Genomic DNA, 21,169 nt, shown 5'->3' with positions numbered 1-21,169 from the left:
GTTGAAATCAAGATAGAGCTCGCAATTTTAAAGATAGAGAGCCAGAGGTACAGAAGTTTTTATTACTTGCAGGATGGTTGGTATTGAAAATGGGCTATATCGGTCCACGTTTTGACATAGCCCCATAGAACGGTACCACCCGATTTTCGGTATTTTGAAAGTATTAGTTTCATTATCACACCGAAATAGCTGAAATTTTGAACTTAGTCTTCTTTATAGGGTACAAAAATTTCCCCCAGAATTTCGTTGGTATCGGTCCACGCCTTCATATAGCCCCCATAGAACGGTACCTCCCGATTTTCGGTATTTTGAAGGTTTTCGATTCATTATCACACCGAAATGGCTGAAATTTGGTACTTAGTCTTCGTTGGGGGTATTTAACTTTCTGCCAAAATGTTGTCGGTATCGGGCCATGCCTTCATATAGCCCCCATAGAACGGTACCTCCCGATTTTCAGTATTTTGAACGTGGTGGCCTCAATATTCCACCGAAATAGCTGAAGTTTGGTATATAGCCTTTGTTGGGGGTATACAACTTCCCCCTATAAATTTGTCGGTATAGGTCCACGCCTTCATGTAGCCCCCATAGAACGGTATTTTGAAGGTTGTGGCCTCAACTTTGCTCCGAAATGGCTGAAATTTGGTATTTAGACATCGTTTGGGTGTTTTAAACTTTCCTCTTTAAATTTGTTGCATAGGTCCACGCCTTCATATAGCCCCCATGGAAAGGTACCTCCCGATTTTCGGTATTTTAAAGATTGTGGCTTCAATATTCCACCAAAATGGCTGAAATTTGGTATTGAATTTTCTTTGAGTCTAAAAACATTCCGTCAGAAATTTCTCTGCATAGATCGACGTTTTGAAATACCCCCGATAGAACGGTGCTTCACATTGTTTTACCGAAATTGCTGAAATTTTGTATTACAACTGGTGGTGGAGGTTATAACAAGTTCGGGCCGGCCGAACTTAACGCTGTTCTTACTTGTTTCTGAATATTTGCTTTTGGAAAAATATTCCCTGGAATGTAATACACACTTCTTCAGAACATGTCATTGTTGTAAAATGTCTCTATCCCGTTGTTTTCAGTACATTTTTCAACGACGATTTAATAAAAATGTCAATAATGTAGTGAAATCCGAAATGCGAGAATAAACTGTTGGTGTAAACTGTGTTTGAAATACGTGTTGTAAAATATATGATGCAAAATACCGCTGAAACAACATGAAGTAAGCATTTTAGAGTTTCAGAATGTTCTAAAGAATTGTTGAGAACTTTATTTGGAAGATTTTTGCAAAAGGTAACTTGGTTCAACTCCCAATAGTTTAGCCGATACTGACCAGAATTTCAGCAATTATGTAAAATTGTCTATATTTTAAAGATTTTGATGCCCTAGATGGAGTTTTTCTTATGTGGTTTTTTTAGAATGTAAATTCTACTAGTTTATGGCTACAATATTTCTAAAGACAGCAAGGCCAAATTCCTATTCGTTTCTGAGATAAAGGCCTGATAAATGCAAAACAGTGTAGATTTAGCCCCGCATCTACGCCATAAAATCCGAACTAGATCTGACAGGACAAAACGCTACTAGAGTTTTTGTAGTCTAAATATGTTCTTTCAAAAAGCATTTTCAGTGTTGCATAGTGTAATTATCCCCTGGATAATCCTTCGAATTGACTACTGGTTTTATAAACTCTCAGTATTTAAGCTAACTTAATTTAAGCTTGAGAGAAATATTACAATGTCAGTTATTCGATAGTTATCATGCCCACTAGCCATTTTATTTGGTCACCAGAAGAATTTTTAGAGTTTTCGGGCATTATGTCAGACTTTCATTTTTAATATCGATGCGAATTTTGTTAGAACAAAGATCTTGAAATTTGTTTTCATTTGACACTTATGTAATCACAATTCTATCAACTTAATTATGAAACCCTTTTTGTTCTTCTTTCAGGAGCCTATCTTTCACTATTTATAATATGTTTTCATTATTCTTGGTATTTTGAAAATATTCAATATTGGCACCTTAATTTGTACACTTATTTAACAGCGACGCAACATTTCACAATAACTTTTTTTATTTATCTTTTAACATTTAGACGAAAATATCACGTTGATGATGATCTGTTAACTGTTTCCATGTCTTTATAAAACTGACCTCAAATTAATGCAGCAGCCTATATAAAAATCTTCCCTAGCTACATATGTGATAGAAAACACTTACCTACACTTAACTACAGTTACTGAAAATAATCGCGAGGGATGTGATAAAGGAAATAACTGTTGCAAGAAATGTGTCAAACTAAATCTTTATACGAAAGTTGGCGCCTTGTATTTTGTACGATCGGGTTCGATTCTCATGTGAAACTGTGTAGTATGTGAAACTGTTCTACAAGTTGTGCCGTAAGATACCCCGTTCAGACTGAGCTATAAAATTTGCGCCCCATATCATTGAGCTAATATGAATTAGGGTGTATTCATTGATATGAGTGAAATCTCCATTGTCCCTTCGGAATTGTTTACCTAACAAGAAAAAAATGTTGATATCGTTTTCTCGTACATATTTCAAATATGTACTTGGAGAGCGGCCTCTAAATTGAAAATTGTTGAAATTATTTAAAATCAGAAATAACATTTGTTGACTAGTGTAATAATCTAATCACCTTGAACCAGAGTAAATATACCAATAAACAAATCGTTTCAAAACAATGTACCTTACACCAGACGATATGTTTACCCATGGATTTACAGGTAAAACGAATCATTTGAATTATTTTAAACGGGATTCTTATGAATGACTTAAATGGAAGTCATTTTTATAGGGATGTGTGTAAAAACAAATAAATTTACTTTTATTTAAAATAAGTCTATTGCTAAGTTGTGAAAAATTATTCGGTTGTTCTCTTGAATTCTGGATAATATGAGATTTTTATACCCTCAGCATTTATGCTAACGGGGGTATATACACTTTCATACGAGCAAAATGTGCCTCATCGAAATAATGGTTTTAGACCCCAAGTATGTTTGGACGAAATGTGTTTCAGACAATTTGAAGTCGATTGACCAATGTCCGTCCGTCTGTCTGGCTGGAGCGCACGATAACTCTCGAATGGATCAACTGATTCGATCCAAAATTTGGCTTTCATAATATTTTGTCCAAACTTAGTTTAAGTTCGAAGATGGGTTATATAGATCCACTCCTTCCGGTACCTCCCCCACAAAAGTTCGAAATGTTCGGAAAATTTTGTACGTACGATAACTCTTGAAGGGAGTAACCGATTTGATCCATACTTTGCAAATCGTGAAATGCCTACCAGACTTAGATGAGGTTTAAATATCGGTCCACTCCTTCGGGTACCTCCCACACAAAATTGGGATAAGTTCAGTTTAGGACCTGCTCTCGAATCGATTTGATTTTTGTTTTAGCAACTTGTATTCACTGCCCCATACGACGGTACAAGTTTCATTCAGGGGCTAGTCCACACTTCCTGAGTAAATAGCGTGAAAGTTGCAAAAAAAAAAACCCCATGTCCCCATGTGAGGTGGTTGGAGCGCAAGATAATTCTCGAACGGATCTGCCGATTCGGTCCAAAATTTGGCCTTAGTAATATTTTGTTCAAACAAAGTTTAAGTTCGAAGATATGCCATATCGGTTCACTCCTTCAGGTACCTGTCCCACAAAAGTTCAGAAAAATTTTTCGTACGGTAACTCTTGAAGGGAGTGGCCGAATTGGTCCATACTTTACACATCCTAATATATCTACCAGACATAGATCAGGTTCAAATATGGACTATATTTGTCCACTCCATCCGGTACGTCCCACACAAAATTTCGGATAAGTTCACTTTAAGACCTGCAATCGAATCACTTTGATTTTTGTTGAAGCAACTTGCATTCGCTGCCTCAATTGCGATGGTAAATTTTTTTCAGAGGCAAGTCAATACTTCTTCAGCAAACAGCTCGAAGGTTATAAAAACCCCCTATGATACCATATGTAGTGGCTGGAGATCCACTTCCATAATGGTCAATGTCGATCCATTCCTTTAAGTATCTCCTCCGCAAAACGTTTGATCTTTAATCCTAATCAACATTTTTGTCGGTTCATACGCCCACAATTTTTAAAACCCCCTAAATACATACTTTTTTGGGGAAAAATTTTTTTCAATATACAAAGGCTGAGGGTTTATCTCTGTCGGCAAAGCTGACTGATACTTTTTTACTTGTTTACTTTTCTTTTGCCTTAATTGTAAAATAAATAGGCAGTTTTAGAGATTTTCCACTTTTTACACCATAACATTTGCCGAGCAGAAAGTAGTAAAAGAGAAAGCCATTTTGGCATGCTCTCCCTTAAATGTTGCTTCAAGTTTTACTAAATAGATATTCCTTTTTCCAAAAATTTGTAAAAATGACGTATTTTCCATAATTGGAAAAAAATTGCTGTCTTTAGGACGCCACGCCCATACCTTCCAATAATTTGACCTACCTTTTTGTTTCCTTGCTTTGAATATTGTTACTATCGAATCCCATATAGAAATTAACAATCCAAATTTCTAGCACACACTGCGTATGTGATTATTTAGGGACTTTTCCATGAATATCTTACCATGTATTTACAATGGAATACTTCAAAGCAAAACTTCCCATTACCAAATAATGGGTTTTTGCAGTACTTGTTGATAGCCGTAACTATTTACAAATCAACTTAATAACCCATTATTTTAACAAGGGCACATCGCACTGAATAACTAGTTATTCGATGGCCATAAAAACTCGAGTACTGACGGTGAGCGTTGAACTCTCAGTTTTGTAGTCGGACACAAACGCTATGCTCCACCGTACTCATTACTTAGTAATGAGTAAAGCAAGTAGTTTTGGCTTGTAAATATTTAAAGAAATATCCCATTATTTTTCAACATACTGGTAATGCAGAAAGTAGCTTGTTTATATTATTTTGTAATGGGCTATTCGACTCATGCGGACTTGCCGAAATCGACTACAAATGTTCTAAAATGGATTTTACCCAATCGCATATTTTTGCTGAAGCTCATTTGAAACGTATCTAAAGTCCATATCATTAGTCATAAGACTAAGAGTGTAATTTATATGTACATATGCATGTATCTTCACATTTGCTATTTCTTCAAGTGTATGATGTTGTTCTTTATCTAATTTGAATATTTTCTATTTACATTTTGTGTGTCAATGACTTTTATGATTTCCAGACATTATTTTTGTTGTCTAAGAAAAAAAAACCCTAAAGAATACCAGTTGCTATGACAATGTTTAAATTACTTTGTTTTCGTTAAGTGCTAAATGTCTAGATCGATAATAAATAAACTGTTTGTGTAATATAATAAATAATAAAAAATATAATAAATAAAAAAAAAAAATAAAAGTGCTCCAGTTTCTGATATGTAAAATGAAACATTGAAAATTGAATTGGTCGATTCTTTGATTGTCTTAAGGGTTATTTGATTCATTCACTAAGCCATACATACGAGTATTTCGTATTTTCTATCATCATATTTGTTTTGTATATACAAAGTTTTTATTTGTTATGTCAACAAATAATGCTTTTATTATAGATGCCGTTAAGCTATTTCATATTTATATATACAATAGCTTTATTCTTTAAAATATTTTAATGTATAAATTTAGGAGATAGAAAGACGTTCTCTACCCATTCAATCCCTTGTTTGGCGTTTATGCTATGGTATTTTTGTATGGTATGTTTGTATGTAGTAAGACTTTTCCTAAATCTTTAAACCTTTCCAGCTATAAGCACGCTATACACTCTTAATTTCGACAAATTGAACATAGCTTATTAAATAAGGAATAGCAGTACGATTGAGTAACTTAAGTTTGAGGACATAGTTTTTCCTTGTGCATATATATGGGTAACTCCCACTTGAATTGACAGTTTTTACTCCAATAATGATTTAGATATGCCATAAGCAAATATAGATAACTGTATCCCCCTTCGTCCATCCCACTTAAGAAGTCTCTCAGATATATGATATTTAATCCTCACCCACTATAAGTACACTATAATGATGACTTCTATTGACTTCAAAGTAGCTTCCTTCAATAATGAATCAGAAATTAAATAATTTAATTTTTACACCCTCAGCATTTATGCTAACGAGGGTATATGGTAATATTCAAAAATGTTTTACAATCGTTGAAGTTGAGGTTCACCATTTAATAAGTCGCGAACTGTCAATATATTTTATACAATATGAATATATTTATATTAATTGAAGTGTTTTAGCCGCGGTCGCATAAAATGAACCATAACAAATAATTTATGTGGAAGCTGTGTTGGTGGTAATACTAAAAAATGGGTAAAAATGTGTTGAAGTTTATAAGTTTTTTTGTGTTCTTTCTTGATTTCTGGTCAAACCACGGAAAATTCAGACCTGAGCTCAAAGAAAGAATTGAAGAATACCCCTTGGGCAACATGGTTCTAAGGTATGACTTTTCAATATATACACTGCATCCCCCTAAAATCGATGCTGACATTTTGAAGTTTTGAAATCTGGGTTTTTTGAATTTTTCTTATAATTGGAGGGCGCATCCAGATAATTACCCAAAAAATTTATTGGATTGTAGAACTCGTGATTCCACGTCGTTTGATGTATATCTCATGAGTGTGCTTCATACAGCTCCCTAGTAGTAGGAGTCCAAAGTCGAAATTTTGGTGCGTAAATTTTCTTTAAAAACCTATTTTTTGGCTTCGAAATTTACAACTGTGACTCAGCTACCCTTGAACCCCGCGTGATTTTAGTTTTTTTACGCGCCGGATCTAATGAACCCTTCCGGTTTCAAATCCATCCACTGAAACGGCGGTCATAGATACGTTGAAAGTAGGAAATTCTGCAAAATTATATTTTGATGATTCCGCGCATTGAACCGCGATTTTCTTTGGTTATTTTTACATAAATGGTATCCTTTATACGCGATTATATTATTTTCCGAAACCATGTGGCATAAATTGCCGAGATTCTGGAGAAATATTCGTATTTCGTACAAAATGGAATTTAGTAGCACATCCGCGGTTCTTGACGAATTTGTTTAAAATTTGTTATAATGACGTATTTTTTATAGGCGGTCACTGAAATCGGATGCGCCTTATAATCTTATGTACATCGCGCAATTTTTACCGACTTAAAGGTTTTTTGAACAGTAAGATGCAGCTGACGGCACACTTTGGCCGCTGAATGAAAAGTGGAAAAATCGCAACATATTGATAGAGATGAACTCGCTGTATCTGAAAAGCGCATGCGCCTTAACTGATTTTAACGAATTCGCGATTTATACGTTTTTTAACTTTTATATTTTTTCTTTGGTTGTAATTTCAATATTACTTTCTATTTCATAATCCTATTATTTATCAAAGTAAGCAAATACTCTTTCGAGTTTGTCATCGCATTTTCCCTGAAGAAGTTTCAGCGAAGTCCGCCAGTCCTTGCATCGAAATTTAGCGAAGTAGTAGAATAACTCCCAAAAATGTTTTTTCTATTTTTCGTATTAAACAAAAAATATTTTTTTGAAATAATATTCCAACAATAAGTTTTCGTCTTTTGTTGTTGCTCTAATATGGCAGTTATAAATCCTATCGTTAAAATTTTGGTCTCATATTTTTCTACGCGTTGTCTAGAATACGTACGTATTCTTAATTTATTTTTTTCAAGTTTTATTTGGACTCTAAATTAGAATAAATTAAATTTACTCCAAGATTTTTTCAGTATTTCTTGATTTTCCGCGAAAATAGAAATACATTTAGTAAATATTTAGGCATCTACGGATAGATTTTAAATGCTGTTAACGCTTTATATATACATTTTCTTATTACAGCAAAAATTGAATTTTTAAATATTTGTTCTTTATAAGGGAATTAAACCCCCCATAACTTTGGAGCGCAGCATCCAATTTTGTGAACGCGAACAGATTTGAAACCACGACTTTTTTCTTAATCTATGTTCTAAAAATTGCGGATGTGCTCGGAAAATTTTTTTTAACATTTCTTCCAATGGAATTGCAAAGGAAATTTGAAAATTACCATATACACTTTCATACGGACAAAATGTGCCTCATCGAAATAATGGTTTTAGACCCCAAGTATGTTTGGACGAAATCCGTTTCAGAAAATTTGGAGTTGATTTAGCCATGGTCGGCCGTCTGTCCGTCCACTTCTCAAGGTACCTCCCCCACAAAAGTTCAAAAATGTTCGGAAAATTTTAGCGCACGATAACTCTTGAAGGGAGTAACCGATGTGGCCCATACTTTGCAAATTGATGAGGTTCCAATATGGACTCAATCGGTCCACTTCTTCGGGTACCTCGCACACAAAATTTCGGAAAATTTCAGTTAAGGGTCTGTTCTTTAATCGCGTTGATTTTTGTTATAACAACTTGTATTCACCGCGCCCCCCTACGATGGTACAGGTTTTATCTGGGGCATGTCCATACTTCCTGAGAAAATAGCCTGAAAGGTACAAAAAACCCCTATGACACCGTGTGTAGTGGTTGAAGCGCAAGATAACTCCAGAACATATTTTGTCCAAACCTAGTTTAAGTTCGAAGATAAGCCATATCGGTACACTGCTTCAGGTACCTCCCCCACAAAAGTTCAAAAATGTAAAAAACTCTTGAAGGGAATGACCGATTTGGTTCATACTTTACACACCCTAATATATCTACCAGATGTATATCAGGTTTGAATATGTATTATATTTGCCCACTCCTTCCGGTGATTTCTGTTGAAGCAACTTGCAATCGCTGTCTCAATTACTACGGTAAAAGTTTATTCAGGGGCAAGTCCATACTTCTTGAAAAAAATAGTAGCTATGTAGTGGCTGGAGAGCACAATAACTGTCGAACTGATCAACCGATTTGGTTCAAAATTTGGCCTTCGTCATATTTTTTCCAAACTTAGTTTCAGTTCGAAGATGAGCAATAACTTCCGGAACTCCCCCCAATATTTAAAAAATGTCACTAAAATAGTATGCACGAAATCTCTTGAACGGGGCAACCAATTTGTTCCAAACTTTATTTAGTTCAAATTTAGTTCAATATTTATGTCTAACTGCAGTTTAGGGTCTCTTCGAAGATTCTCTGGAAATGTATACCGATGCTGTTCTTTGAGGTCCTGTTTACAGTCATATTATGTTTTCCGTGGACAATTCCATGCTTCATGGCATACTGGTCCAAAAGTTATACAATGACCCACTGAAATGACTAGTGGTAGCGATATCTATCAAAAAGATATGACTCAAAAATAAGATCCACTTCCATAATGGACTATGTCGGTTCATTCCTTTAAGTACCTCCTCCCCATCACTTTTGAACTTTAATCCTAATCCACATTGTTGTCGGTAGGTTTAAATGTCCAAAAATGACCATAAATACCCTAAATACATTCGATCTGTTCATAAAAGAAAGTTTCAATTCATATAGGCTGAGGGTATATCGACCTTTTTGTAGAAAATTAACTTATATTGCAAATGAGGTATGGGGTATTGTGACTAGCGAACAGTTGTACTATACCATAACTTCTGAACGCATTTTGGTAAAATAAACTGTTTTAGCCCGACAAAATAAGTAAAAAAGTATCAGTCGACATTGCCGACACAGATGTACCCTCAGCCTGTGTGGATTGAAATACTTTTTTTCCAAAAAAGACTTACGTATTTAGGGGGTTTTCCAAACAATATGGATAGTATTAAAGCGCAAAAATTTGCGGGGATATCGATAAATAGGGCTTTTTTAAACTGAGTTTCGACAATATTTACAGTACCATTTCAGCGAACATTTTTGAACTTTTGTGGGGGAGGTATCGGAAGGTCCACTCCTTCCACCTTCGAATTTCATGTAATATTCGAAGAAATATTACGATATCCAAAGTTTGGACGAACGCAGTATTCGGTTCGAGCTCTCCAGTCACTACATATGGTGCCATAGGGGGTTTTTTACAACTTTTGGGCTTTTTTCTCAAGAAGTATGGACTTGCCCTTGAAAAACTTTTACTGTCGTAATTGAGGCTTCAACAAAAATCAAAGTGATCCGAGAGCAGGTCTTAAAGTAAATTTATCCAAAAATGTCTGTGGGAGGTACCCGACGGAGTGGACAAATATAGTCCATATTCGAACCTGACCTATACCTGGTAGATATATTAGGATGTGTAAAGTATGGACCAAATCTGTCACTCTCATCAAGAGTTATCTTACGCACAATTTTTCCAAACATTTTTGAACTTTTGTGGGGGAGGTACCTGGAGAAGTGAACCGATATGGTTTATCTTCGAACTTAAACTAAGTTTACACAAAATATTACAAAGACCACATTTTGGACTGAAACGGCAGATCCGTTTGAGAGTTATCTTACGCTCCAACCACGGTGTCGTAGGGTTTTTTTTTACACATTTCAGCCTATTTTCTCAGGAAGTATGGACTTGCCCCTGATGAAACTTGTATGGGGGGCAGTGAATATAAGTTGCTACAATAAAAATCAAAGCGATTCGAGAGCAGGCCCTAAACTGAATTTTTCCAACATTTTGTGTGGGAGGTACCCGAAAGAGTGAACCGATTGAGCCATATTGAACCACATTAAAACCTTATCTAAGTCTGGTACACATTACACGATGTGCAAAGTATGGACCAAATCGGTTACTCCCTTCAAGAGTTATCGTGCGCACAAATTTTCCGAACATTTTCGAACTTTTGTGGGGGAGGTACCTGAAGGAGTAGACCGATATGGCCCATCTTCAAACTTAAACTAAGTTTGGACAAAATATTACGATAGCCAAATTTTGGACCAAATCGGCTCATCATATATTTGTCCACTCCTTCCGGTACCTCCCACACAAAATTTCGAATAAGTTCACTTTAAGACCTGCTACCGAATCACTTTGATTTTTGTTGAAGCAACTTGCATTCGCTGCCTCAATTACGACGGTAAAAGTTTTTTCAGGGGCAAGTCCATACTTATTGAGAAAACAGCCCGAAGGGTGTAAAAATCCCCTATGACACCACTGGAGATACACTTCCATAATGGTCTATGTCAGTCCATTCCTTTAAGTACCGCCTCCGCAAAACTTTTGAACTTTAATTCTAATCAACATTTTTGTCGGTTCATATGACCAATATTTTGAAACCCCCCTAAATACATAGGTTTTTTTTTTTTTTTTTGGGAAAAAAGTGTTTCAATTTACACAGGCTGAGGGTATATCTCTGTCGGCGAAGCCGACTGATACTTTTTTACTTGTTTTGTGTTAATATCCAATTAGTGGCTTTACAACACAATGTATAATTTACTGCTCGAAGAAGAAGTTAACGAATATACTTCAGAGATGAGGTTTCTAATGTATGATGTTTTAATATATCCACTGTATATATCTCAAACGGATGCTGACATTTTGAAGACTGAAAAATTGGGTTTTTTGAATTTTTGCTCCAATCGGGACGCGCAGCCGGATGTATCCAAAAGCATATTATGTGATTGTAGTACTCGCAACTTCGCCTTTTTTAATGTATAACTAGGGCGTGTAACCTTCAAAGGATCACGGCAATCTGCGCTCAAAGTCGAAATTTTTGTGCGTACATTTTTCTAAAAACTATGTTTTTTGGATTCAAAATTTACAAATGTCATTCGATTTCAGTGGAAACCTGCGTAAATTTAGTTTTTTACTTTCTGAATCTAACAAGCCATTGCTCGTCTAAATTCATCCACTAGATCGGCGGATATGTTCGGAAATTTCGAAAATCTGAAAAAATGTTTTTGAAAATATCGCGTATTTTGACGCGTTTTAGATGTTTCATTCCTACTTAGATAAATGTAGCGAAACGCTTGTTTAAAATGTGCGAAAACAGATATTTAAAAACGTTCGCGAATCCGGAGATATAACAGATTTTTTCTAAAATGTCATTTCCACTATTACGCGGTTTCTATGCGTTTCAAGTGTTGTAATAATTAGATTTAACCTCATTTTAATTTTATATCCCAATTGGAAATCCTTCTGATTTAATATAATGAGCTAAAAATGTTCGGTAAAAGGAAAACTAAGCCAACATTTGGTTGCAACGGAATATCTTCAATATTGGGTGAAATTTTGACGAAAAAGACGAAGAACTCAAAATTTTTCTTTCTATAAAACAAAAAATATGATTTTTATTTTTTCTTCATATTTTCTTCGTATTTCTCACAATGTATGGATGCTGTTGTAAGTTTTTAAAATATTTTTGCAAGTACAAGCGCTATTATTTTGAAAAATATGTTTGTAAATACGTAAAATTTTGTAAAAAAATCGAATTTTCGCGAATTCGCTGAGGCTTTTCATGAGTTTTATTCCATTATCGCAAATGGTAACAATTTTGTAAACAGTAATAGGATATAGCATCTTATTATGTTAAGCCGCGATTTTTTTGAATTTTTTCTAATTATTAAAATTAAAACGCATATATCTTTTGCGCGCAACGATCAATGTTAGTTACAAAAAAAAAGATTTGACGTGACAATTTTTTTCTTCATTTATGTAGCAAATTGGGTGCCACCGTGGTGCAATGGTGGCATTGCACACCCGCCTTGCACGCTGAAGGTCGTGGGTTCGATACCTCGACCAGGCAATATTAAACACTTCTCAACGGTGGCAAAATACCCCTCAGTAATGTTGGCGACATTTCCTGAGTATTTCAGCCATGTAATACTTCTCTACAAGTGGTGTCTTTAGACACGCCGTTCGGGGTGCACTCATTGATATGAGAGAAGTCTGCCTTGTCCATTTTGGCATGTTTGTGAAACAATTATTATATAATTATTATGTAGCAAAAATCATTGATTTAATAACAAATTTTTTTTTTTTACTTTTTTCAAATGGAAAAGACAGTTTTTGAAATTTTTCGTGATATCTCTGTTGGCAAAGCCGACTGATAATTTTTTATTTGTTATCCCTTATGTCTACCCGCGTGATATTTTGTCACAAAAGTATAACCTGAAACCCGTTTTAAAAATATTTTGTAGAACATTTTTCTAATCCAATTTCTGCACACATTTTACAAATTTCGACCGATTTCAATATAACTTGGCAAACTTACATATATCTAGACCAAATTCCGCCACACTTTAAAATTTCATTGAACTTGGGCATACATATAGTGTTGGTGCATCAAATACATGAAATACATGTGAGCTATATCCAATGCTAAACCGATTTAGATATATTTTCGCGCATTTATATGTATGCCAACTTCCGTCACACATTCCAAATTTCAATGAAATCGGTCATCAAATACAAGAAATCAGAGGAAAATAAGATTATGTACTTAAAATAATGTAAACTAGATATACGATTTTCGTCAGTCTGTAAGGTTTACTAGGCCATAGGCTGAAAATGAAATAAAATATGGGAGCTATTTCCCAATCATTAATTTTAGCGCATTTATTTGTAGGCCAACTTCCGTCACACATTCTAAATTACATTCAAATCGGGCATGTATAGCATGTTTCAAGCACCAAATACATGAAATCGGACGAAAATATATATGGGAGCTATATTCAAATCTGAATCGATTTCAATATAATTTGGCAATTTATTGGTCTAGAACCAATTCCTTCACACATCCAAAATTTGGAGACTTTATGCGTTACCATTCTATAGATACGAGGGGAACTAAACAAGTTTCTGGTCATTTGAAATTTTTGGAAAGTTTAACAGTTTTTTGCCTAAACGTAATCAGGACAGTTTGACATACCATTATGCGCTGTGTTGTTTACAGAGACTTGAAAAAATTACTTTGCAAAAAAAATGTATTTTACTTGCGAACATTTTTCGTCCGATTATTTTTCACATCTTTCGATGTGGGTGGGTCAAAGGGTGTATGTCGATAAAGGACCATCCTATAGCTCTATGAAAAACTGGTTTAGTGAATTCAATTCGCTAAAAACGAAGATCGTGAGGGTCGTCCAAAAACGTCCGTCGTGTCAGAAAAAAATTAAGCCGTGCCTGAATGGATAATAGAAGATCGCTATGGTATATAGTGTGACATAGAGACAACCTTGGGCATTTATTCCACCAACTATCATTAGATATTGCATGAACACCTGGCGGCAAAACTGGGGTTTTCTCGTTGGAACCCGTGTTGATCGGTGCAAGAAATTTCGAAAAAATACGATAGCGGTGCCTCAAACGTAGCTTATAAGATGGATTCAGGTGTCGAATCATGGAACTATGCGTATGTGCCCGAAAAATATCAGCAATCGATTTTTTGGCATGTGGGTTAGGCCGTTTTGGCGCTATCGTCATCATAAATGCCCGAAGTCGTATCACCAAAAAAGTCAAAATTAGTTTTTTGATTGAATCTAATAGATAAGACTAAAATACATGCTCTACGTTAGGGCTGCTCATACAACTACAAACACATTTTGCTATTGTGGTGGTTTTGAAACACAAACATTTTTATAGTTTCCCAACATACCATTCAGTCTAATTTTATAAATTTTACGAAAAACAATTCGTATAAATACATTTTACAATTACACGGATAAGCTAATAATTAGCATATACATTCATTATTTTCAAGAGAATCGAGTTTCGTTTATTCTCCAGTGGCTACACAAGAATTTATAATTCAAATATGATGTTTTGTTCGAGTAATGTTGGTTTGTTGGGTTGTCCTGTGTAATGGAAAAAATGTATGTATTGAAAATTTTCATTCATTCAATCAAAAACAAAAGCTCTCTTTTTCAATTGTGTGAGTGAGCAAATTGACACACACCGACAACAGAAGTGCGCCCTTTGAGCAGCCCTACTCTACGTTAAAAAGCTTCAAACTTCTACGTTAAAAAATAACGATCCTATTCAACAAAAGGCATTTCGGAAAATGGCATAACATTGCAGATTTTGTTGTAATGACGGATCCCATAAACAAGCGTTTCCACGGTTTTGGTTTTATTACTTACTCCCATTCGTAAATGATTTATAATTTCCCATATACTCGCCATCATAAGATTAATATTCCATAAAACACTTTTTCATTTTATAACGTTGTTTGCTTCTCCTGTAAAATTATTATTTTGTTAGTTACGACTTTTGGCATTTATGGTGACGATATATTTTATCCGCTTCTTGCCCATCAATCTTAATTTTTATTTAACAATTAATAAAATAAATTGTTGCACTAAATAAAAATCAAAACAAAAAATATTCACGTGTTACTAAAAATAAAAACTGCCAACTTATTCTTTTGTGGCAATAACATTGTCGTACGTGTGTGTATATTTTATTTATTGTCAAGTTTGTTTATTTCTTTCAATAATTAAAAACCATTAACTCATACTTGTACATAGTACAAGTATTCTTGTACCATGGAACTGATAGGATACTATGAAATGCACCCTACAAATTATAAATCTGAAAATCGTATGTCAAGAGAAGGGCGTGATAACTATCAAACAATAAATCCTTATTACATTGCATGTGTGACCTTTCAGTTCAACGAGTGCGTTGCATTTTGAAGTAAATAATTTTGTTCGGTTCTCCTGCAAAGATTAGCATATTTTCAAAAATATGCTAATTTTGTTGCTTAAGCTTAGCACGAATTTCATATTTTATTTGGAAGCAATTTTAAGGTCGCTCAAAAGAAATTCCTTGAACTCATTGTAATGGTTAAAGGTTATTATGCAAATTAATTTTTGGAAATTTGTTGTGTTACAATATCATCAATTTATGTGTTTTAAAATTCTTATAAATCAAACTACGGCATAACATGAAACTGCGGAAGAATCCCTATACAATAGAACCTGCGCAATTACATAAAGCCAAATAATATATTCGTCCTTGGGAAGCACAGCTAAATACTATTAGGCGCATCCACAAGTTATGGATGGCGGTATACCCAGTATAAAGATGTATTTGGGTAGAGGGTAAATCAAATAAAAATAATAGACAATTCAGTTGATCTGAGGGCGATAAGTTACGAATTAAATGTCAGGGTATAATCGACGATCCCTAGATCGGCGCACATAGGGGGGGATATTTTAAGAAATAAATTAATATAACTGAAGTATTTTATTAAAAAAAACGAATTTATTAGTGGGGAACATTTATAAATATTTACTAAGTCTAAGTAATACAACCTGCTTGGAATCTAAGTTATATGATCACCTGCCTAAAAAAACGTCGAGTTTCCTACGAACAAAAATTCTCGATAGGGGTGCTCCTCTAAAAAAAAAAAAAAAACATCAATGGAAGAAGGAAGATACGCTTCAGGGACAAAATAAACAATGACCAGCAGTCGTCGTCGGACAGCGATCGTGAGCAAATCTCTCCCACAGATATGGGAGCCTTGACACCTGACACCACAATTATAAAATGTATTGGGCATTTAATTTACTGAAAATCACCATTTCTTTAAAAAAACACAGAACACTGATTTATTCACTCACTTTACCGTCTTTACTCAACGATTGTATTTAGAAAACTGAAGAAAAAAGAACAACATAATTAATACCATTTTGTTCTTTTCCTCTTCGCTTGCTACGTTGGCTAGCAACTACAAAGCACGAAACACACGTGTTTGGCCAAAGCTTCTGCGTCCCCTATTACACCATACACACAGCTCTTTATTATAAAACAACATTCCGCAGCCGCTAGAGCCTTGTTGTTACTCTCTTTGACAAAAATCCTCTCTCCACCCACAAAAAATATGTTCTAACATAAAAAATAAATGCTGCTTGTTGTGTGGTCCCAATTCACATGATGAGCAAGTGTTGGGTATAGTGCAAATGTGTTCTTCTTTGGCACGGCGGTGCCGATGATTTTCGGCAATTTACACACACACGACCCGAATGCACAGAAAGAGCGTACAAAAGAGAACAAATGTTTTGCTTTGTTATTGTTTTATAGCTTGCGTGAATACAAACTTACTAAAACACTGTTATAAGTTGCCAATATTTTGAATTTTCTCCGTTCTCTTTTTGGTCATGTCTGGTATAGTGACATCAATTCGGGCCCAATAAGAACTAAGGCGACTGATCGTCCGGATCTCCTTCTTTATTTGCCTATTCGTTTTTCGAATTTAGGCGATCAATGCTATTATTTACATACATATTATATCTGTAAAATTAAAATGTAATTTTGGTGTTTAAAAATTTTTCTATTATTTCAGCAAATGACTTTTTGTTTCGGCTTTCGCTGAGAAGATTTCCAACATCTTGGATACCAGTCGACTCCTGTATGTTTAATTTTTGTCCGGATCTTAACTGAGCTAAAACCACTTTTGTTTACCTTGGCAGCTGTCGTTCTTCTGCTGCGAATGATGGGAGTGGTCCACAAGTACGGCATTCACACTGCCCGTGCGACTTCATCAGTGTGAATGCTATCCAAGCCTGTCTGATATGCTCATTGGTCTAGAAATTCTCGTTTATATCTTTGGATCTCTCTCTCACTAGATCATGAAGATTTCTCCTGACGTGCTTGGGAAGGGGAATCCTGTCCCTGACAGAGATGTTTCCTGCGATAACACCCAAGCAGATACTGCATCGATAACATCATGTTTTGCTGATGCACAGGTAAAAGGTCGCAGTCCTCAAGGCGGCATTGAATATTCTTCCTCTGTGTAGCGCTAACATTTGCATACCACGCTGGCGCCACATAGCTTACAACAGACCGGACTATTGCTATGTAAGGGGTCAACAGGGTTTCTTTGTCAACACCCCCAAGTGCTGCCGGCCATCGACTTTTGGACCTAATCTTACTGCAAATACAGGGTGCGGCTAAAGTTACTATATGATGTAAAACAATTGTAACTTCTTTGCTTGCGAGTATTTAACTTTTTCTTTTTCCTATTTCAGAAATTAAACTTGGGAGAATATTTAAAAATGGAACGCTATACAATTGCGCAAAGAACTAAGATTGTGTTTCTATTCATTGAAAATGATCGTTCGATAATTAATACTCAACGTGCATACAGAAGATTTTATGGTGTAAGAACTGCTCCAACGGGTCCAACCATTCGTTCGTTGGTGAATAATTTTGCTGAATATGGGACTGTCGGAGATTCAAGACGTACGGGCAGACCTCGAACTGGCAGATCGGCCGAAAATATTGATGCTGTGCGACAAAGCATCGAAGAAAATCCGGAGACATCAACAAGAAGACGATGTTCCCAGTTGCAGCTTTCTGACCGTACTCTTCGGCGAATTTAAAAAAAAAACACGATTTGCAGCTCTTCCCTTACAAAATCCAACTAGTCCAAAAACTAAATCCTGAGGACTTCGTATTGCGCTTGGAATATGCTAGAGCAGTTTTAAATCTCGTTGATCAAAATGAAATTTTTTTGCCAAATTTAATGATGACCGAAGCGCATTTTCACTTGAACGGTTTCGTAAATAAACAAAACAGCAGATTTTGGAGATCCCAAAATCCCAAAAATCTTTATCAAACCTTGCAGCAACTAAAGGACAACATTCAAGAAGAAATTTGCGTTAGAGAAAACGGTTCTCATTTAACAGATATTATTTTTCATAATTAATGTAAAAAAATAACATAAAATAAACTTTCTTTTTATCATAAATTTTTTTGTTTTTTCATTCCATTCAATAGTTATTTAAAAAACAAATCATATAGTTACTTTAGCCGCACCCTGTAGTTGTGGCTTGCTATCGAACGTTACACCCAATAATTTGGGATAGTTAGTGGTCGACCAATATGTTCAGTGGGAGCCTTATTTCAGCCATCCAAGTGGTGAACAGTGTGGTAGTGGATTTAGCGGCGGATATTTACATATTACTCAGATGGACCAACGGCAATAGGTCAGCTATGTAGACACTTGACCTGTCCCGAATGTCATCGACGACCCGACCCGACGCCAAGAACATAATATCATCCACATATATTACGATCTCTATGCCATATGAAGGATGTGTAACTTCGGAATTTCGAAGTTAAACAGTTCCGGAGATATCACCCCGCCTTAGGAAACTTCCTATTCCACTCTACGGGTTTTGGATTTCTTGGTTCCACAAACGACTGGCGTCCGCACATATAGTGGATTATCCAACGTTTCAAACATGGCTGAAGAGTGGTCATCTCTATATCTTCGAACAGCTTAGCATTATGACGGTATCGAAGGTCTTCTATAGGTCAAGTGTCACCATGACTGTTCGGTCGCACGGCTTATTCTGATTCAGGACTATACTGATAAGTGTGGATATGCCATGTAATGCTATTGTAGTACAATGCTTTTTCCGGAATCCATGTTGATGTTGGGCAACTGGAAAACAACTTCTCATCGTGGGGAGGAGTAGAGCCACTAGAATATTTGCAATTGGGACAGGAGGGAAATCGGTCTGTACGATTAACCTTTGCTGGCATCCTTGCCAGGCTTGAGTGGCGGAACCATCCAGCCAACATTGCAGGCTTCTAGAACAATATGGATGACCAACAATAGGTTGAGGACACTTGTTAAATACTCAATTCCGGATTCATCCAGTTGCTTAAGCATTTCCATTGATATTCCTCGTGGTCCCAACGCTTTGGATGATTTCGCGTTGCGGATGACGTGTGCAACATCACCCATTGTTGTGGCGCCTTCTCGCCTGGGAGGCTCTTCTTATACGGCGTAGTACACTTCTCTTCGCCCTATCATTCTGGGGGTCCTCTATGAACTGCCGTTTTAAATAGCTTTGAGTATGCTACTGTCACGCCGTTGAAAGTAACAGCCGTTCTATCATCCTTATTCCCAGAGTTGTGGGCGATTTACCCGTTGCCCAATATTTACTTAATCCTCTACCAATGTTGCATTCCGAACCATTGCCCATCAGGTTTCCCATGGTTAAGAAAAGTACGACAATCACAGGTTATGAAATCGGGTTGTCTATTTACGAAGACGATAAAAGGAAAAGTGGTCTAAGTCAGGGGAAATTATGTGTTTGTGACATGTGATCAAAGGTACTACTGCAAGCACTCATACTATTGGCAAACAGAGGGAAGAGGAAAGCTCAGGAATACTTCAATCTTGAACCAACCATCAGGTACAGATGTCGATTCAGACTCCGAATCTGATAGCAATAGCCAAATTATCATTACCGTCGGGGTAATCCCTACTAATGAGTATGTTCACGAGATGGTTTGCAAATAAGGATCAGCAGTCGGGGGGACGTGTGACACAAGTTCAAGAAGAACCAGTCACGTCTAAACATGACTAAAGGATGTTCCTGATGAAATCAAGAAGGATTAAAAAGAAAATCCTGAAACATTCTGATGAAGAAGATAGTCGCGTGGACAGGAATAGTCTCAACATTAACTTACGACAAAATAGCTAAAAACAAAACAAGGACGATCTTCGTTATGCGTATGTGTCTACACCAGTAGACGGTCTGGTAGTATTCATCAGCCTTCGGACCATTAGCAAACCATAAAGAAATGGTGAACAAAAATCTCTTGGATCAATTCTGCAGGGGTGTGGTTGAATTGAAATCGTCAGCAGTGAGTTAAGGAGAAACCTGTAAATGTTCCACTTCGGCCCGCATGCAAACTCTTTCGTAGTCGAGAAGATAATCAGCAAATATATCACAACTCATTTGTAAGAGGGCAAAATAAAGCTGTTGAGGAAATATGATAAAAATCTCCTGACCAAAGCGACCGTGTTCGTTGCTCGATCGGACAACAAACTCGAGACGAAACATATTGTTATGGAATTAGGTTTTACTTACCCGTCTAGACTCCGTTTTATTCCCGATACGATTTGTACCAAATAAAGCGAGGGTTCTTTTAGATTAAGATTTTACAAGGCTTTATTAAGGTAACTTCACTGAATTACAAACAACTTTACTTTTATTAAGTACACTACTTAACTCTTCGAAGCACGCAACTTTACTTAGTTTACTCTTCCCTATACTTAGCTGACGGTTATATTTCGTGATCTGAATTACAACAAACTCACCCATTCTCGCGTATTTATACTCGCTAGCCGAAGCATAACCTCTTCTAGAATCCTCAATCTGGTTTGTTATGCAATGGTCAAGCGAAATGTCAATCGACTCGCAGAGAGTGTACGACAAAAACAATAACAAAATAAACATGGAAAATAATGAGTGAAATTCTATACAGTAGTTGTTGTTGTGAATTTGATACAAAATCAGACCTTCAACGTGAAGGGATGGGATTTCTTCCACAG

At 35.9% G+C, this 21,169-nt stretch overlaps 1 protein-coding gene across 3 annotated transcripts in view; it reads right to left on the bottom strand.

Annotated features, from left to right (window-relative positions):
- The window catches only part of LOC141398596 (synaptic vesicle glycoprotein 2B-like), a 71,350-nt gene that overhangs the window by 16,376 nt on the left and 33,805 nt on the right, over positions 1-21,169 (bottom strand). Inside the window, exon 1 of one of the 3 annotated variants that reach the window (XM_073976006.1) lies at positions 2,022-2,160. The exons of 1 other annotated variant lie outside the window; for it this stretch is intronic. The gene's annotated coding sequence lies outside the window, so the exon portion shown is untranslated. Of the gene's footprint in view, positions 1-2,021; positions 2,161-21,169 lie in introns of those variants that run through there. One more of the 3 variants, XM_073976007.1, reaches the window with a different exon arrangement.

This window comes from Musca autumnalis, unplaced genomic scaffold (assembly GCF_047663935.1).
Source record: "Musca autumnalis isolate F117 unplaced genomic scaffold, ASM4766393v1 scaffold_3, whole genome shotgun sequence".
In the NCBI taxonomy this organism is placed as follows: domain Eukaryota; kingdom Metazoa; phylum Arthropoda; class Insecta; order Diptera; family Muscidae; genus Musca; species Musca autumnalis.
Note: the sequence above shows the minus strand (reverse complement) of the source record. Positions and strands in the feature narration are given on the sequence as shown.